The sequence below is a fragment of the Erigeron canadensis genome, chromosome 1 (assembly GCF_010389155.1).
Source record: "Erigeron canadensis isolate Cc75 chromosome 1, C_canadensis_v1, whole genome shotgun sequence".
In the NCBI taxonomy this organism is placed as follows: domain Eukaryota; kingdom Viridiplantae; phylum Streptophyta; class Magnoliopsida; order Asterales; family Asteraceae; genus Erigeron; species Erigeron canadensis.
Genome location: NC_057761.1, coordinates 26,229,663 through 26,247,624, shown reverse-complemented (window position 1 = coordinate 26,247,624; position 17,962 = coordinate 26,229,663).

Below are 17,962 nucleotides of genomic sequence, written 5' to 3'. Positions count from 1 at the left end.
GTTTAAGCATGTAGTATGTTGGTATACATGTCTTTTCTTTACGATGTGAATACGATGTATAATATGACACATACTTTTAAACACAAATAAAATGATCGATCATTTTCATTTTTTAATTTCTGCTTTAACCTTTAAATTACTTATAGCAGACAAAAATGTTTGAAGGAATATTCATCTTTTATATCTTGTCAAATATCAACTTATCAATATGTATACATATTTATAGATAGATGTGTTTACATTGGATGATATCCTATATATAGTTGTTTTTTATTTAAAAATCGCAAAGAACTTAAAATTATTATGAATACAAGTAACTCTTATGTAAATATATCTTTTGGCGGATTAGCTATTAAGGGAGTTTTTTCTTACTAGGTATTGGGTTATTATGGTCCGTTATGATATTCGATTTCCCTCTGTTAAAAAAATAACATTCAATACAGAAACAATTGTTGAAGTTCAGTTTAGGGATGTGATAGATCGAAAATAACTTTACCATCTTAGCATGGACGAAAGATTAGTTTGCGAATGAACAACAAAAATAAATTATTATTATTTTTTTATTTTAGTTTCGATTCAGACGTACTAATGACAATTTTATCCAGTGATTTGTTAAACCTCTAATCCACTCCTTATGGAAAATATCTTGAAATGAGACTCAAACCGAAACCTTAGAAAAAACTCAACTCCATGATTCACATAATAAGTTTAAAAAATACCCCTAACCAACTCATTTAAGTGGAGTTGGTTAGAAAAAAATAGTTATACCATCACATGAAACTCACAGGAGAGTTCTATTGGAAAACAAATTGAAAAAAGAAAATTTATATATAATTTCTAAAAGAATGACAAACCACACGAATGATTTGTGCTAAACTGCTAATTACTAAATTACATCACTAGCCCAAAGTGTCTAGAAGGAGCAACAATGTTAGTGTCGATTGTCGACAGCCCACATACTTTCATTTCATGTGCTGTGAACGTACTTATTTTTTTGTCATTTTTGGAACACCATAAATGAATGAATGCGTTTAATAAAACACTGCATATGAATAGACTAAATACGTAATAGAAACTATTCCATTTACTTTTGTACACATATTTATTTATTCACGACTCATACTTTTCAATATTCCAAACTTATGATTAAGCTTTTATAAAACTCGAAAAAACACCTTTTATTTTTCATTTTTGATTTTCAAGAAAAAAACATGAAAAACGGAAAACGTGTTAAATCATAGTTTTCTTAAAATGTTTTCCATTAAAACATAAAGGGCTAAGTGCGTCGTAATGCAGTTAACTAATCCTTAAAAGTTATTGTGTAGGTCGACTTTATTGTATTTAGGAAACTTGTTCAAAAGTCCCATAGTAAACAAAAGTTATCGGGTAAGAAGTTAGTCGGTCACCACTTTCACGTTGACTGCTTATGTGGCATGCACACAATAACTTTTTGGGATTAGTTTATGCACACAATAAAAAAAATATATGAAAATAAACAAGTTTTATGTGAAGTAACCGGTCCCACATCTGTTTTATGTTCACAATAAATATAATTTCAAGTTTCATGAATATAACAAAGCCGACCTAGAGTTCGTGCACACAATAACTTTTTGTGATTAGTTGACTGCATTCCGGCGCACTTAGCCTAAACATAAAATTGTTTTCCATTTTTTTTTATGGAAAATCAGAAAATAGTTTTATATTTTTTTTCTCCATTTTTTATTTTCAAATTTCTAAATTTTAAAAACCTCAAAGTATTTTTTATTTTCTAGTTTTGAACGCAATTTAAAATTTTCATTCATATTCTAGAGATGAAAACTTCTTTCATTTTCTAAAAAAATATAAAGAATACTAAAAAATATTTTCTACAATTAAACGCACTCTTACATTCTTATATTTTCATAACCTACATTTTTGGATTTAGCTCCTTGAAAATGTCAAATCTGTGTGGCTTTTTTCTTGATTCTTCTTATTGGGTTTTATATACGTACTAATGTACTATCCTTAAGTCAAAAATTTGAACGTTAAGAAAACATATGTTAATCTGTATATCCATTTGTTTAACTTATTATTTGAAAAATATCAAAATATACCATTCTATCATTATTTATAAACTTATTTTTGGATGTAGCTTTCTTTTAAACTGTGATATATCTATACTTCTTCTATATATTTTATAAAAAAAAAACTTGCTCACCATTTTAAGTAAACGAGACAAAGTAGCCGTGCGTTGCGGTGGTGAGATGGTGGGGGGTGATATATCATAAAGAATGATAGTTCATAGGAGGTCATAGGTTATAGAGTGTGATAGCCAAATGCCTTAGCCGTCCGGGCTCTACCCTTAGATTTAAAATTTTGTCAAAAGTATATCAAATGAAATCTCTAATGAAAGAGCATGAAATTTTAAGAACGCCCATATAATTTTTATAATTTATTGATGTACGGTTTTTAAGATAAAAGATTTTGATAGATTAGAATAATAAAATGATTGATGGAGAATATAGAAAAATAAGTACGTGGTTGAGATTTGAATAGAGAAAAAAACATGAGTGGTTGATATTTTTTCTGAATATATTATGAATAAGTGATAGGAGTATTTTGGGGCTTTGTTGAATAAAATTAACATAACTTCGTATTTACAATTTTTATTTCTTTATAAGTTTACTCGTCTAATAAGGCATAGTACTGAAATCACGAGTGAATCAAAGTAGCGTAATTAGCATATAATTAAAGACTATTACATGTTCATTGCACCTTACAAATTTCTCTTTTGCGCAAAAAAGTTTATAAATTTTATATATTTTGTCATGTGAACTTCACAGTACTACTAGTTGTTCTTTATGAAACATTGAAACGATCATATAGCTACTGTTTTTGAATCTAGCTTTTGTCGACTGATATCACGGTCATGGCTTATGGTACATGATTCATATTTCATAGTGCTATTTTGGGGATCTACGTACCATCAAAGACTATTACATTTATTTGTTCGTTTCGCGATGCATTCTTTTTAACGGCTGCAAGCGAAACACCACGTCTAGTCTTGTCATGTCACGGTTTATGCCGATTAACTCTTAAATATCAAGTTATGTTGGCGTTAATAATTTTATTAATTGTAGTATCCATGGTTTATTTGAAGTTAGATTTTATAACTCAAGTTTCTTTGTCATCATGCTTTTAATTACAATTCCATTTTGCCTAAGAGGGCTAATGCAAAACGATTAAGATTTTCTAAAGTTATTATTAACTTTATATGTGAAGTTGAGAGAATCTTGAGCTTTGGATTAAAATCAAAGGTTAAGATTTGAAGTTGATATTTGAATCTTAATCATTGATTTTAATTCAAAGATCAAATCATCAACTTTACCTATAAAATTAATAATAACTTTAAAAGATCTCAATCTACTGTAAAAGACTAGTGGTAAAAACTCATATAGATAATTAAGCTAATGTCTTTTGGGTAATTCTATTAGCCTGTGTTCTCGAGTTTAATTATAAAGGAAGGGAAAAGAAGCGAAAAGAGATGAATGAAAGATAAGAGTGAATTTTCTTTCCTTTCAAATCATCTCAATATTAAGAGGAAAATATTTTAAACAAAATCTATTGAATCCTCCTTCCAATTCTTTCTCTTTCTTTTCTCTTCCACTCTTAGATAAAACTCAAAAACACACATACTTTTAAAATCCTTCCTATTCTTTTCTCTTCCTTTTAAATAAAAACTCAAGAACATAACCTAATGCTAGGCGTTTAATTGAAAACGCCAATCTTTCGTTTGGTACTCATCCTACTAAATGGAGCAAATTCGTTCCAAAGGAAACAAAGATCAACTACCGTGACATTGATGTTCCTAGTACTCTTTGTTCCACGTGCAATCAGGTTCAAGGGATGAGGCTTCTCATATCTTCATTCATTGATGTTCTAATACTCTTGTATTACATATACTTGATTAAATTTATTATTAATTAATCAAGTATTTTAAATATGTATAACTTTTATTAAATATAGGTCAAAAATTCTGCCTATGTGTAACACCCGCGATTTAGATTTGTTAACTTTTGAGAGTTGGATTCAATGTGACTAGTCTTCTTAGTAATAATTGGTAATTAAATTTATTGAGGGAAACTTGTTTATGAAAAGTAACATGGAGATATGGTGTCGGAAGCTAAGAAAAAGAATTATTACAAATTAAAGTTTTTGAAAGCGGTTAACGAATAAAATATTTCTTGATAGTAATAGTAATAGTAAAGTTGTTAGAATTTTGGGAACATTCGTTAAGAACTCTCAAATTTTCCCATGCCTTTCCACCCCCTATATAAACCCATAAGAATTCTCAAATGGTAGAAAACCCAAAACACACAAACACTCAAAACTTAAAAATATCCTCTCAATAACACACAAATCTCATAATATCACTCAAATATTTCTCCATCTAATAATCATATTTTCCTTTAGTCATCCATAGATCTATCACTCAAGTATCACCATCTCTTTCAAATCTAAGGTATTTCAAACAAAAATCCTCATCTTTTCTTCCTTGAACATTTTGGTTTTATTAACTAATATGGCACAAGTTTATATTATCAAACTTACAACTTTTTATGTCCAAAAGTTCCTAAAACATATGTTATTACCAATCCTAAAGTATCATACGTTTTCTTCAACAAAAAGTAGGAATTTCAAGCGATTTTGTAAAGCTTTTTATTAACTTTGTTATCAAATGGGTCACATACTTATAGTCCATTTTTTAAACCGTATGTTTAATATTGTTTTTATATAGTGATAAGAAACATAAAACTACAACCGGATTATTAAAACTAACAACGATTCTTACGAAAAGTGTTTTGAGAGTTCATCGGAAGAAACACACAAATGATCAGAAACACGCAAAACATCAGAAACATGCAAATCATCAGAAACACGCAAATCATCAGAAACACACAAATGACCAGAAATACGCAAAACATCAGAAACACGCAAAACATCGGAAACACGCAAATCATCAGAAAGACGCAAATCACCAGAAACACACAAATCATCAGAAACACGCAAAATGGTCAAAACTCTCAAAACGGTCAAAACTCTCAAAACGGTCAAAACTCTCAAAATGGTCAAAAAGTCATAAACCTTTATAAAGACAAACTTGTATACTTTTGGGTAAACTAAGTTGAAATACTTAGGATTTTCTAACTAAACAAATGTTGCACCATAAAACACTTGTCACTAGTATAAGTACTTAATACTTGTTGTATGAACAGATTAGGCGTAACCGTTGCTTGTAAGCAGATACTTGTGTAGTTTGCTATATTGCAGGACCACATGTGAGTTTCGTAATCCCCCTTTTTTTTAACATGTTTTCATGGGGCTAAAAGGATACAAACTGTTTTCTGATAAACTGTGTATATTGGAAACTATGTTATGTTGATTTTGTGACAACTTATTTTGGATGTACTTGTGGTTAACTATTTTGGATAACTTTGTTTACGTGTGCTGAATATATTATCTTTTGAAACTATGGCTAATGGACTTATTTATGCTTATCTGTGTGAACTTAGCTCCGTGAGCTATCTTCGAACTTATCTGTGTGAACTTATCTTCGTGAGCATATCGACCTATGTGAGCCGGCTGGTTAACCGTAAGACCAGACTATGGATGTAACATTGGTAACTGGTGCATATTAAGTCATTAGCCAACTATATTGTGAGAACCATTTTCTATGTGGAACTTCCAAGTAACTAATTGTGTTGACGTTTTTAAGTATCCTTTCACGTGCACAGGTTAGAGGTGGCTGAGGAGAATAGCATGGAGCCTTCATAGCAGACTTTGGACTCAGGGATTCCTTGTTACTACTATACTATCTCATGATTTCTTTTATGTAGTATGGCATTATGCCTAACCTTTGATCCCCTGCGTGGGAGTTGGATTATGTTTTATTTGTGTATGGATTTATGTTGAATGCTTGAATTTATTTATGCTAAGACGTTCTATATTTGTGCATTCATTTAGTCTTCTTATATAATTTCCATGACGCGTATACTATGCGTTGCATCCTGAGTTTTTTGCCTTAGTTGGGATGTGACACTATGGTCATCGTCGGCTCAACTATTATAGCCTTATAGGGGTTTAAGCGGTTGTTTTGGGCCATCATAAATGCAAGGCCCCCAAATTTATTTATTTGTTTAGTTATTAGACATTTATATCAAGATATGAGCGGAGTGTTTGTTTCTTTTTTTTTTTCCCTTTCACAGTAATATTTCTATGAGATGAAAATGATTCCATAGTTAATATTATCTTTGTTTTCCTTTACTTGACCGGAGATGAAAACGATTCCATAGTTAATATTATCTTTGTTTTCCATTACTTCGACCGTAACATTTCATCAACATCTAAGTAATATCTGCACCTTTGTTTTTCAATGAGATTCCAAAGCAATACGAATGGCAGCAATGCAGGTGCCTTTTACGGTAGGTAAAACCAGGCCTCTAAATTTACTTTTCGCTTTAAGGCATCTAAAATGTTTGAGCTAGGGGTGAGCAAAAGCTGAACCGAAAAAACCATGAAAACCGAAAAAACCAAAAAACATTGGTTTTGGTTTTTTAAAAACCGAAAGTTGTGGTTCGGTTTTGGTTTCTAATAAAAAACCGAACCGAACTAAAATTATCTATTTTTACTTTATTTTATATTTATATCAATTTATTATTAGTTTTTGATAAATATGTTGTTGTATTTGCGTTTTTAGGTGTATATAATAATATCATTTATATGTTTTAAGTGAAAATACACAACAAAATTAATTTGCTTTAATAATTGTATAATTAAACAACGCGTAAAAGATATAAATAGTTATATATAAACTTTGTTTGAAGTTTGTACAACTTACTTTTATAGATTTGTTGTCATTGTTGTAGTATTATTGTTACTAATATTGTTTTGAAAACTTGTATAAATTAATTAAGATGTAATTATAGGGTATAAGCTTATAAACTTTTGAAGCTCAATTTGACCCAAACCACAAGTGGTTAAAAACCGACTAAAACCGAAAAACCGAACCGAAATAGACCCAAACCCAAAAAACCAAAACCGAAAAAACCGAAACCCAATGGTTTTAGTTTTCAAAAACCGAATTATAACGGTTCGGTTTCGGTTTTAGACAAAAACCGAACCAAACCGAACTGTACTCACCCCTAGTTTGAGTCGGCACTGCCTATGGTCAAACTTACAACTAAAAAACAGAGAAAATTACATTTTTGGTCCCTCAAGTTGGCAGGATTTTCAGTTATTGCTCTTAAGTGAATTAATTACAAATAAAACCCTGAAGTTGATCAATTTTTTCACTTTTTACTTTGTGACTAACAACCGTCTATTAGGTCTGTTAGATGAGGAGTAAATTCGTCATTTCATAATGATCCCTTCTTGTTCTTCTTGTTCTTCTTTTTCTTCTTCTTCTTCTTCTTTTCTTCTTCCAAACTCAAACACAAACTCAGATTTGTCAGGTTTTGCAGAAAACAAAATTACAACTGTAATCACAATGACCGGAAATTTGAAAATCATGCCGCAAAAATTAAAATCTAGATTATCTTATGTTTCTTCGAATCAGGACACGAAACATGTTGCAATCGACTCAGAAATTAATCACGGACGAACCCTAGCCAAAATAAATCTGGTCTAGACTTCGCCGGAAAAACTTGACTCGCCGGAAAAACTTGTTTGAATCGAAAATAAAGACAATATAAAGCAATTGTACTTCGAATCCAACCAAATTTTGCCATAGCCGATTCCGATCCAAATAATTCCGTATCAAAAAATCCTTGTTTCCGATATCAGATTTGTGTGTTTCGAGTGTTTGTTTGTGTGTGTTATTGAGTGTATGTGTGTGTGCTCGGTGTGTGTTTTTCAGTTGATATTTCGTTTTCCAGTCGCCGTAATTTTCAAAATCCGGGTTTGTGTTTGAGTTTGGAAAAAGAAGAAGAAATGATCATGGTGAAATGACGAATCTATGCCTCACTTAACGGACCTAATAGACGACTGTTAGTCACGGAGTGAAAAGTGAAAAAATTGACCAACTTCAGGGTTTTTTCTGTAATTAATTAATTTAAGGGCAATAACTGAAAATCCAGTCAACTTAAGGGACCAAAAATGTAATTTTCCCAAATTTAAAACTAAAAACTTTTAATGAAACGGAAGAATATGTTATTATGTGTATATTTTTGTTTTGTATATTTATATACACTATTCTACTACTTTTTTTTTTCTTTTTAATTGAAAATTAAAAATGAAAAGATAAGAAAAGAAAAAGACCAGATGACAATCAAGTTCGTTATCCTCATCGAGATAGTAAAATTACTATATTTGAATTATAGAGTCACGAAGAAATGGTGCTAATAATGGTTTTGTTAATTTCTAACAACATATGATCGAAGACACAAAAATTTGTGAAGAAAACTATAATAAAACCTTAGATATTAAATTGCATTTGTTATTCTCAACTGATTTAATGAACGTTGTTACATCATCAATTTATCATCTTGCAGAAAGGTTTTATAGATAAATATATATGGAATTGATGTTCATGTCCTTTAATAGATTAATTATAGAGATATTTGTATTATATTAGAAGATCTATTTCTTGGAGAATAAGAATCATTGTATTATATATTGAACCTCTGAGATAAATAATAGAACTCTCTCCATTCTCTCTATATTCTTGTTCTTCTTTATTGTTCTGTTTCTTTAGTTTTACAACACGTTATTAACACGAGTCTCTAACCAAAATATTTTTTTTGTCCAAGATATATATCTTTTGGTTTTCCTTCTTTTACGGGGAGATTTGTTTGTAACATCAATAGTAATGACGTACAAAAATATTGATTGGATTCAGAATTTGTTGTTTGGCTATCGTGATTACGGAGAATATCAAAGGTACTAATTCGAGATTCACAATTATCAATAGAGGTAAATCTGCTCCTTGCTTATTTTTAATATATATTACTTAAATTAATTTATATTTATATTAGTTTGATTTACTTGTTGGACTAAAAATTTAATTAACTGGATAAAAAGATCTATTTTTTTATTGGTTTGACTTCTTTAAATCAAAAGACATATTCAGATTTGGATTGTAAGCTATCATGTATTCTGGTCTCTATAATATTTATGACGGGGTTAAATTTTACAATATAAAACTTCATCGTTCGAATCGTAAGCGTTATTAAAAGATCATGATTTTGTGTTTTCATGCAAATTTTTTTTTGAACCCCTTTTGTATTGGTGTCGTAATATGACTTATATGTTACGAGTAAGATTTAACTTTTGTTATTTTAAGTATATATATTTTTTAATATTTTGTTTTTACATCCTTATCATCTATCTTAAATTCCTACAAAATTTATATTCATTAAATATCGATTTCTTGTTGAATATTTATTAAAAGTCTATGCATGTTGTTATAAATATTCTTAATCTGTATGACAATTAAAAGTTTAATCGCAATATTCCCGTTTAACGTGTCTAGTTTTGCTGTTATAACAAAGTTTTGATCCCGTTTATTATTGTCAAAAACAAGTAACATAACTATGCATGTATAGCTGATTAATAGGGAGCTAGCACACGTTTATCCTGCTTAAAAATATGTTTATGAAGAAGATTAGAATTTTAAATACGGAGACAAAGTCAACTATACGAATTTAATAATTGATTTATTTGCCTGGGATGTCGAGAGAGAATTTATTGTTTTAGTTAAAAGACTATATAGTTATTTAAATTTAAAGAATATCGATAAACTACTAGCTATATGATTCTATAAATTTACTAAAATTGTACAATTAAGTTAAAGCTAGTGCCATGGGTACGTACTACGTAGCAATGTGTTGAGAGTTCAAATCAAGAATATGATGACTAATCTAGTCTCTCAAATTGTAAATCTTTATCTTTATATATATATAAAAAGATTTGTTAGATGATAAATTTGGGAGTTTAAATATTTTTCTTAATTGTCGTGCAACGAAAGCTTTCCTTATTCCATTATCGTGGAGCGGAAATAAATGTGTATGACATTTATAATTAATTTGTATCTATCGTCTTGTATGCTCACGTGTAATTTTACGTGGATAGTCTAATAGAAACAAAGTTATCGTCTTTTAGATAACTAAAGGTAAAGATATGAAATTAATATATTAAGATACGTAAAACTATGACAGTAATATATAAATGGAGAAAGAAAGTGTTTTGTTACTGTATATTTAATATATAAGATGCCTTAATTATATGTATGCATTTTGTTTGTATATTTTTTAAAGATGTTTTTCGAATAGTATGTGAAAGCTCTTTTATAAGTTGGTTATTTAGTTAGTTTGTTTAAAGAGATTATAATCTTTCTAAATTAATATATCCTAAAAGATATTGTTTATGATTAAAAAAGCTCGGTAGATAAAGTTATGTGAAATTTTGTATGCATGTGCTCTATGCCAAATGATGTAATGGCTTTACTGAGATGATGTTCATATGATAATTTTTATTGATAGTTATAAAAGTATTGTATATGTGTTTTGCTAATTTTAGTGAGTTAAGTACGGGATATGTCAATTGCAAGATTATGTTTCATATATTGTGTTGCCATGAATAAAATATGACACCAATCAATATGGTCATGCACTATTATCTGAGTTATAGTAGTTTTCTAATCTAGTTGTATTTTTTAAATTAAACATACTTATATGAATTTGATTATTATGCTCGATATTGTAAAGAATATATATATATATATATATATATTTCATGGGATTTTATGACGAGAGAACTTTGATATATTTGAATACTTGTACGAGATATAGTTGCCTATTTGTAAAGTTGAATCAATAATAAATTACATAGCATGGGATATATGTGGCTCGTAATCTCGTATGAAGCTTACGCGAGTCTAAACGAAAGTTTTTAGACATTGATTGGTTGATTAATTGGCATGACCGGTTGGACCATCCCATGTCAATGATAATGCGAAATATGTAAAAGAATAACAGGGTTATTCAATTGATTATCTGGATTGTACTTATTTGCTCTATAACAAAGTATATGCCAAGTACAATAAGGATTGAGAACCTTAAATTAATGGAACACATGCAAAGGAGATGTAAGTAGACCTATACATCGTCCAAAAGACCATTTAGTGTTTTTAATCGATGCATCGTCTAAATAGGTCATTGAAGTCGCAACATGATGTTTGCGTAATTAATTGTTCATCTTGTAAGATTGAGAGCATGTTCCATATTGTATTGGCAATAATGATTAATTTGGTAATGATTATTTAGAGCAAAATGAATATGATTCGGGGTCATGTTATTTAACATGCAATAATATGAACTCGCATCATACCAATAGTGTTCCTCCCCATTGAAATTGGTTTATGGTCAGAAACCACATATGTCTCATTAGAGTTTTGAATGTGCAATATATGATTAAGTTGCTCCACCACAATGCACAAAAATGAGACTTCAAAGAATGTTGGAAATAATGTTGGGAAAATAGGCGTACCTTGGAAGTGTGTAGACTCATGCTTTGATTCAGTTTGAAATGGTCTGATTTAACTAGACATTAGTAAGGCTGTTTTGGGTATGAGTTAAAACATGAAAAAGGTGTACGTATTTTATCAAGCCATCATTGGAAGATTTGTATATGGCTAAAGTTTATCATTGACATGATTTAATTTTCCCAACATTAGGGGGAGATGTTCTCAACATTAGAGAAAGTGGAAAGCAGCTAAAGAAAGTAAGAATGAATTATCAAAAATCCTCACACCAATGAATATAAGCTTAAAGTGTGTGGGATAATTCATTGAGAATATTTAGTAATTGCCAGCAATGTTAACTGACCCCAAAAGCTGCTTATGCTCCAATTGATAATGAGTGGTAGAAAAGTCGATTCCAAATTAAAAGCCTCGAAAGACAAGGAGCATATAATTAAGATGGTCAAAGTCGAGGTATAAAGACCGCATAAGAGATTGATGATGAGAAACTAGACATGAAGGTCTTTGAGAAACCTAGGGTACTTGGAAATAATGAGATCTCAATGAGTTGTGACATGTCTAGAGAACTGTGGAATCAAAAATTAAATAAAAGCGACGTCGAGATTGATTGAATATGATAGCGCTAAGAGTGTGAATAATGTGAGGATCTTGAAAGCATGCATGCACATAAATTGATATGGTATGAATGATTGGCCAATATTAAAAGACGCTAGTAGTTTGGGACTAGAAGTTCATGCACTTGAAGATGCGGAAATTATATGGTGGAAGCAACTATTGATAAATTAAAAGTCTGGCAATATGAGAAATTTAGATTTGCATTTAAAATAATAAGAATAGGGCTCATTTGATATTGAGATTACATGAGGTATATAAAATGAATGAAGCATGTCTCATGATTTAGAATGCTTGAAACACGCGTGAAAAGTTCTCGAGAATAGAAAATATCATGTTTAAAACTTATAAAGAAATCCGGATATGAGTATGATATACGTATCATGTATTGTGATGATTTGAATATCAATGGAACTCTGAGAAAGTTTCCAATAATGATTGAATAATTAAATGTGAAATAAAAGACGAGATTTGTCTTGTTTATGAATCTTAGTGATAAATGACGTTCATGCTTATGAGGTCAAATGATATTGTAATGCCCCTTTTGACTTTCAAGATAATGATCACAATGTTGAGTTGAAAGTGTTACTGAAGCACTGAAATTGAAGCAAAAAGATTTATTCTATTCAGACACTTAATATGCCAAACATTGAATAAGTTTGGGAATGATAAGTAATTTAAGTGATGTGATCATGAGGGGGAGAAGATACGCGTTGCACTCTTTTTCCCTTGAGCAAGGCTTTGTCCCACTGGGTTTTCCTGTCAAGGTTTTTAATGAAGCAACATCCTCTAGCGTTATAAAAGAATTATGTACTCTTTATCCTTCACTAGAACTTTGTCCCATTGGGTTTTTCCTAGTAAGGTTTTAACGAGGCACAATGTCTTAAACTGATGGACATCCAAGGGGAAGTATTATAGATAAATATGGAATGGATGTCCATGTCCTTTAATAGATTAATTAGAGAGATATTTGTATTATATTAAAAGATCTATTTCTTGGAGAATAAGAATCATTGTATCATATATTGAGCCTCTGTATGAAATAAATAATAGAACTCTCTCCATTCTTTCTATATTCTTGTTCTTCTTTATTGTTCTGTTTCTTTAGTTTTACAAAAATAGTTGGTTTTTTTTATATTTTTTTTTCTTGTTGTGTTCGATAACAAAATAATGGGAATATAATTGAACTTGTTAATGTTATACGTTTAGGTCATTTGGATGAACGGTAACTAAATATGATTGGGACTACTACCATATTATTCAAAGATAAATAGAGTTATAAACAAAATATTAAGAGTTAATCGCAAAATTAGTCCCTTTGGTTTACACATTTAGCATGGGGGGTCTCTTTTTAAGTATCGTTGCAATGGGGGTCTCTATTTTGAGAATTTTTTGTAAGATTGGTCCCTTTTTTAACAGGACCGTTAGTGGGTGTCATCAAATCTTAACAGAAGGGACCATCATTGCTAGTAAACTCAAGAAGGACCCCCATTACTAAAATGGAAAAACCATACGGACCAATCTTGCAATTAACAACTTGATATCTTTTTTGATTTAATTCAAGAGATTGTAACTTACAACTGTCAGTGCGTCACATCTAGGGATGTACACGGGTCAAAACCTGGCCCGACCCGTGACCCGCGAAAGCATGAAAATGGAACCGTGACCCGACCCATGAAGGTCCGGGTCGGGTCCGGGTCCGACGGGACATGGGCTGGTCACGGGTTTCCTTTACAATTTTTCGGTTTTTGGATTCGCCCGACCTGACCCGACCCGTCCAACTCGTGACCTGTGAATGTATTAAAAACGTGACCCGCGACCCGGTCCGTTAGTGTTTCGGGCGGGTCGGTTCGGGCCGGTTCCAGGTCGGGTCACGGGTTTCGGTCCAAATGCTCATCCCTAGTCAGATCCCTAAGTATAATTTTTAACTTTTTTATAAAAAGAATGAAAATTAATAAATACTTAATTTAAATATAACTATTAACATACTTTAGCTTTTAATGATTATTGATAACAAAAACTATTAAAACATGTTTTTACAAAAATATTCTGAAATTTGTAAATGCTTCAATTGTGATGATAATCAAATCCACATAATAATTTATATTCACGTCATAAAATAACAAACTGTATTACTCGATATATAAAAAACATATTAAAAAGTTTGTTATGATCTATATTAAAATAAACTATATATTTAATAATTAATACGAGTATTTATTTATCCACCAACTACATAAATGTTTAACATGTTACATAGGGAACTAAAAAACCATATAAGGTAATTATTTTTTTTGAACAGGTTTACTTTTGGTAATATCAAATTTCAAACATATAACCTCTAATTTCAAAGTAAAAAGGATTATACAAGGTACATCTCCATGATTATAATTTTTGAGTATACATAAGTTTACTAATTAGGGATCTGAAAAACGGACAATTGTATGTTGCAATCTCTTGAGTTAAATCAAAAAAGGATTCAAGTTGTTAATTGCAAGATTGGTCCATATGATTTTTCCATTTAAGTAATGGGGGGTCCTTTATAAGTTTACTAGCAATGATGGTTCCTTCTGTTCAGATTTGACGACATTCGCTAACGGTTCTGTTAGAAAGGGACCAATCTTGTAAAAAATTCTCAAAACAGAGACCCCCATTACAACGATACTTAAAAAGGGACCCCATTGCTAAATTGTGTAAATCACAGAGACCAATTTTGCAATTAACTCAAATATTAATGAATACCAAGGGAATCTTTTAAATCTATTAAGTAAGTCTCGGATGTGCGTTTTTTTTTTAAGGTTACGGATTTGATTTTTGGGTTTCTCATATCTAACGTATTTTCCATGTTGAAAGGGGGGGGGGGGGTGTTGGGGTTGTCCAACACGTCTGAATCAAAACTATTTTAAAAAAAATGTAAAAATTTTCTTTTTTATTTCCTTTATGATACAAAAGAATGTACAGTAGTTTTCTAGGAAGCAAATTGTCGTCCTCTTATTATTACTTTTTTTTTAATCTTATTTTGTAGATATTTTTTTTTAACAGCTGTATATTCTAAATAAAAAAGCATCTAACAAAGTATTTAATACCAAACCAAAGCTACTATTATAACTATACTAGCTAATCAACCCGGGTTGAACCCGAGTGTTGTAATTAAAATTTTAAAACAAAAAAGAATGTATCTAATTTTTGTTATCGATATATTATAACTTGATATGAAGAGTACCTATTACATTAACAAAGTATAGAAAAACATTTCAAAATATTATATAGAAAAAATTAAAAGATTAGGAATTTTAGATAAGCATTAAGTGAGTTTTTTTAAAATATGACATCATAAATGAAAGATAAACATTTTTAAAAAGTATATGATCTTGACACCTCATAATGTTTCTAAAAATAATTGTAAAAAACAATCCTTCTTTATTATATATAAAGATTATTTAGAAAAATAAACGATAACCGTGAATTGTTAGATATTTTTTGAAACTTGAATTCTAAGAACTGCAAAAATAGTCAAAAAAAAACTTGTGCCAATGACAAGACAAGAAACGAGAAAAATTCTTACCCATATAGGTCGATAATGGTTGATTTTCTAAGGTGGTAAAACGACTTAAACTCTAAAAGACGATCTCGTTCATTCATTTTTCCAAGTAGCAAAATGAGTTGTATATTGTTGTGTGGGCTAAGTTTTGGCTATAAAACATATAAAAATATATATCTAACCGGGTACCCCAAAAGTTAAAAATTTGGACCTGAATTCATTTATGGAATAAGTTATGGCCTTTTGGGCATAGTTATAACTGTTGTAATGATAATTGTTGGTAAAAATTTAGGTTTTACATAAGCTAGACTCAAACATCTACTTGAGCAGCCCAAAGTCGACTTAAACATCTATCGAATTATACCAAGTTGATCTGCGTATTTGTGGGCTGATCTTAAATAATTCACAAATTGTCTTGTCTAAAATATACTTTCAAGTTAATCTTTAATGGGGAGTGATATTTGTATCACAGGAATTGATTAATCTACTACATATATACTCTAGTAACTTGTACAGTGTATTCAAAAAATTGTATTGTGTGGTAGATTTATTAAAATTTGTGGTACGAATATCATTTCCCATCTTTAATGGTCTAATCCTCCTAATCATAGCCACATGGGAAAATCAAGGGGTGATGAAAAAAGATAATTAGTGGATTACACATGTCAAAGTCTTACACTACTAGGAGGATTATTAGACTAAAATGCTAGGCGGATAAATCATTTTCCATTCTAATAAGTAAGTTTACTAATACTCACAACTGTTACTGTTCACTTTTTACAAATCTTACTGCAGTGGTTCTAATCTCTAATCTTTAGATTTCCCTGCACATATGATGATGTCATGTGTCAAAATATAGTATTGAGATTGAATAAGAGAAAATATATATACACATGTCAGTATATTTACATATAAAGTGATGAAATATGTATAAACTATTACAATTAAAATTAAAGCATAGCATTACTGAAAGATATATATTCAATTATTCATATATACAGTACATTACCTTTGGGCAATCGATCGATGACACATTCAATTAGACGTAGAAAGAGAACAAAGTCAACAAACGCCATTTGCTATAATAAACTTTATTATCTTTCTGCCTAAAGCCCTAAGTTAAGCTAAATTAAATCACGACCAATCACAACATTGAACACATTTTTTTCAGAACAAATTGTTTATACGCCATTTGCTAAATTAAACAAAATTAAATCACGAACAACCACAAGTGGTAAAGCAACTTGTTTCCATTTATATATATGTTCCCGCCATTCACCATTGTTCATTGATGATCCACATGTTACATGTATAAAAAATTGGTTTAAAACGAATTTCTTTTAAGTTCTTTTGATTAAAGGTCATAACGGAACAAGTAGACAACAAGCCTCTTTTGCTCATTTAGTGGTCTAATAATATAATCTCATTTTGTATTTTGTTAGTGACCGATTCCAGTTAATTTTATAGCCATTCTTAATATGTTTAGTAGGGATATGCACGAGTAAAAAACCGGCCCGACAAGGCTCGATCCGTACAAACCCGTGACCCCTTGATGCACTAAAACAGAACCATGACCCTTTCGGACGGGTCGGTTCGGGTAGGGTTTGGGCGAGTTTCGGTTCAATTCTCGGGTTTAAGGGACTTTTGTTCATTCACGTGTTTAAAACCGGGGGACCAGACCCAACCTGGACTGAAACCCAGAAGTGCACCAAAACAGAAACCGTAACCTGACCCATTACCCTCTCAGGCAGGTCGGGTAAAATCCTGGAGGAACAAAAGCGGGTCACGAGTTTTCGGGTTAATTGCACATCCTTACTGTTTAGTGTAGGATTATATTCAATTCTGATACCTTTTGTGAAAAATGGAATTCTGCCATTAAACCCACTTAATGTGAATAAATAATACTTTTAAAAGTGTTAATTTTGGTATTAAAGTTAATATAATACATAATTAACTTAATAAACTTAAGTACGTATAGTTAGTTAAGTTATGTATTATATTAACTTAAGTTATATATGTAGTTAATCGAAAGGCAAATAATGAAATAAATTCATATGAAGTTTTATTCATAGTTCATGAGTTTGAATTGAATTTTAATTAGATCGGGTGATTTTGGGTTCGAGTCTTGCCAATAAAGCAAACTTGATATAATCAGAATGTTGTTAAGTGGTTGATAATCACCTAGATATTAGTGTTGCTAGGAGATTAGTGGGTACCAAATGATATATAAGAGTAGAGGGTTTTCATCAGCTCCAATTATTTTTTTTTAAAAATGGTTGTGAGATTTATTTTAA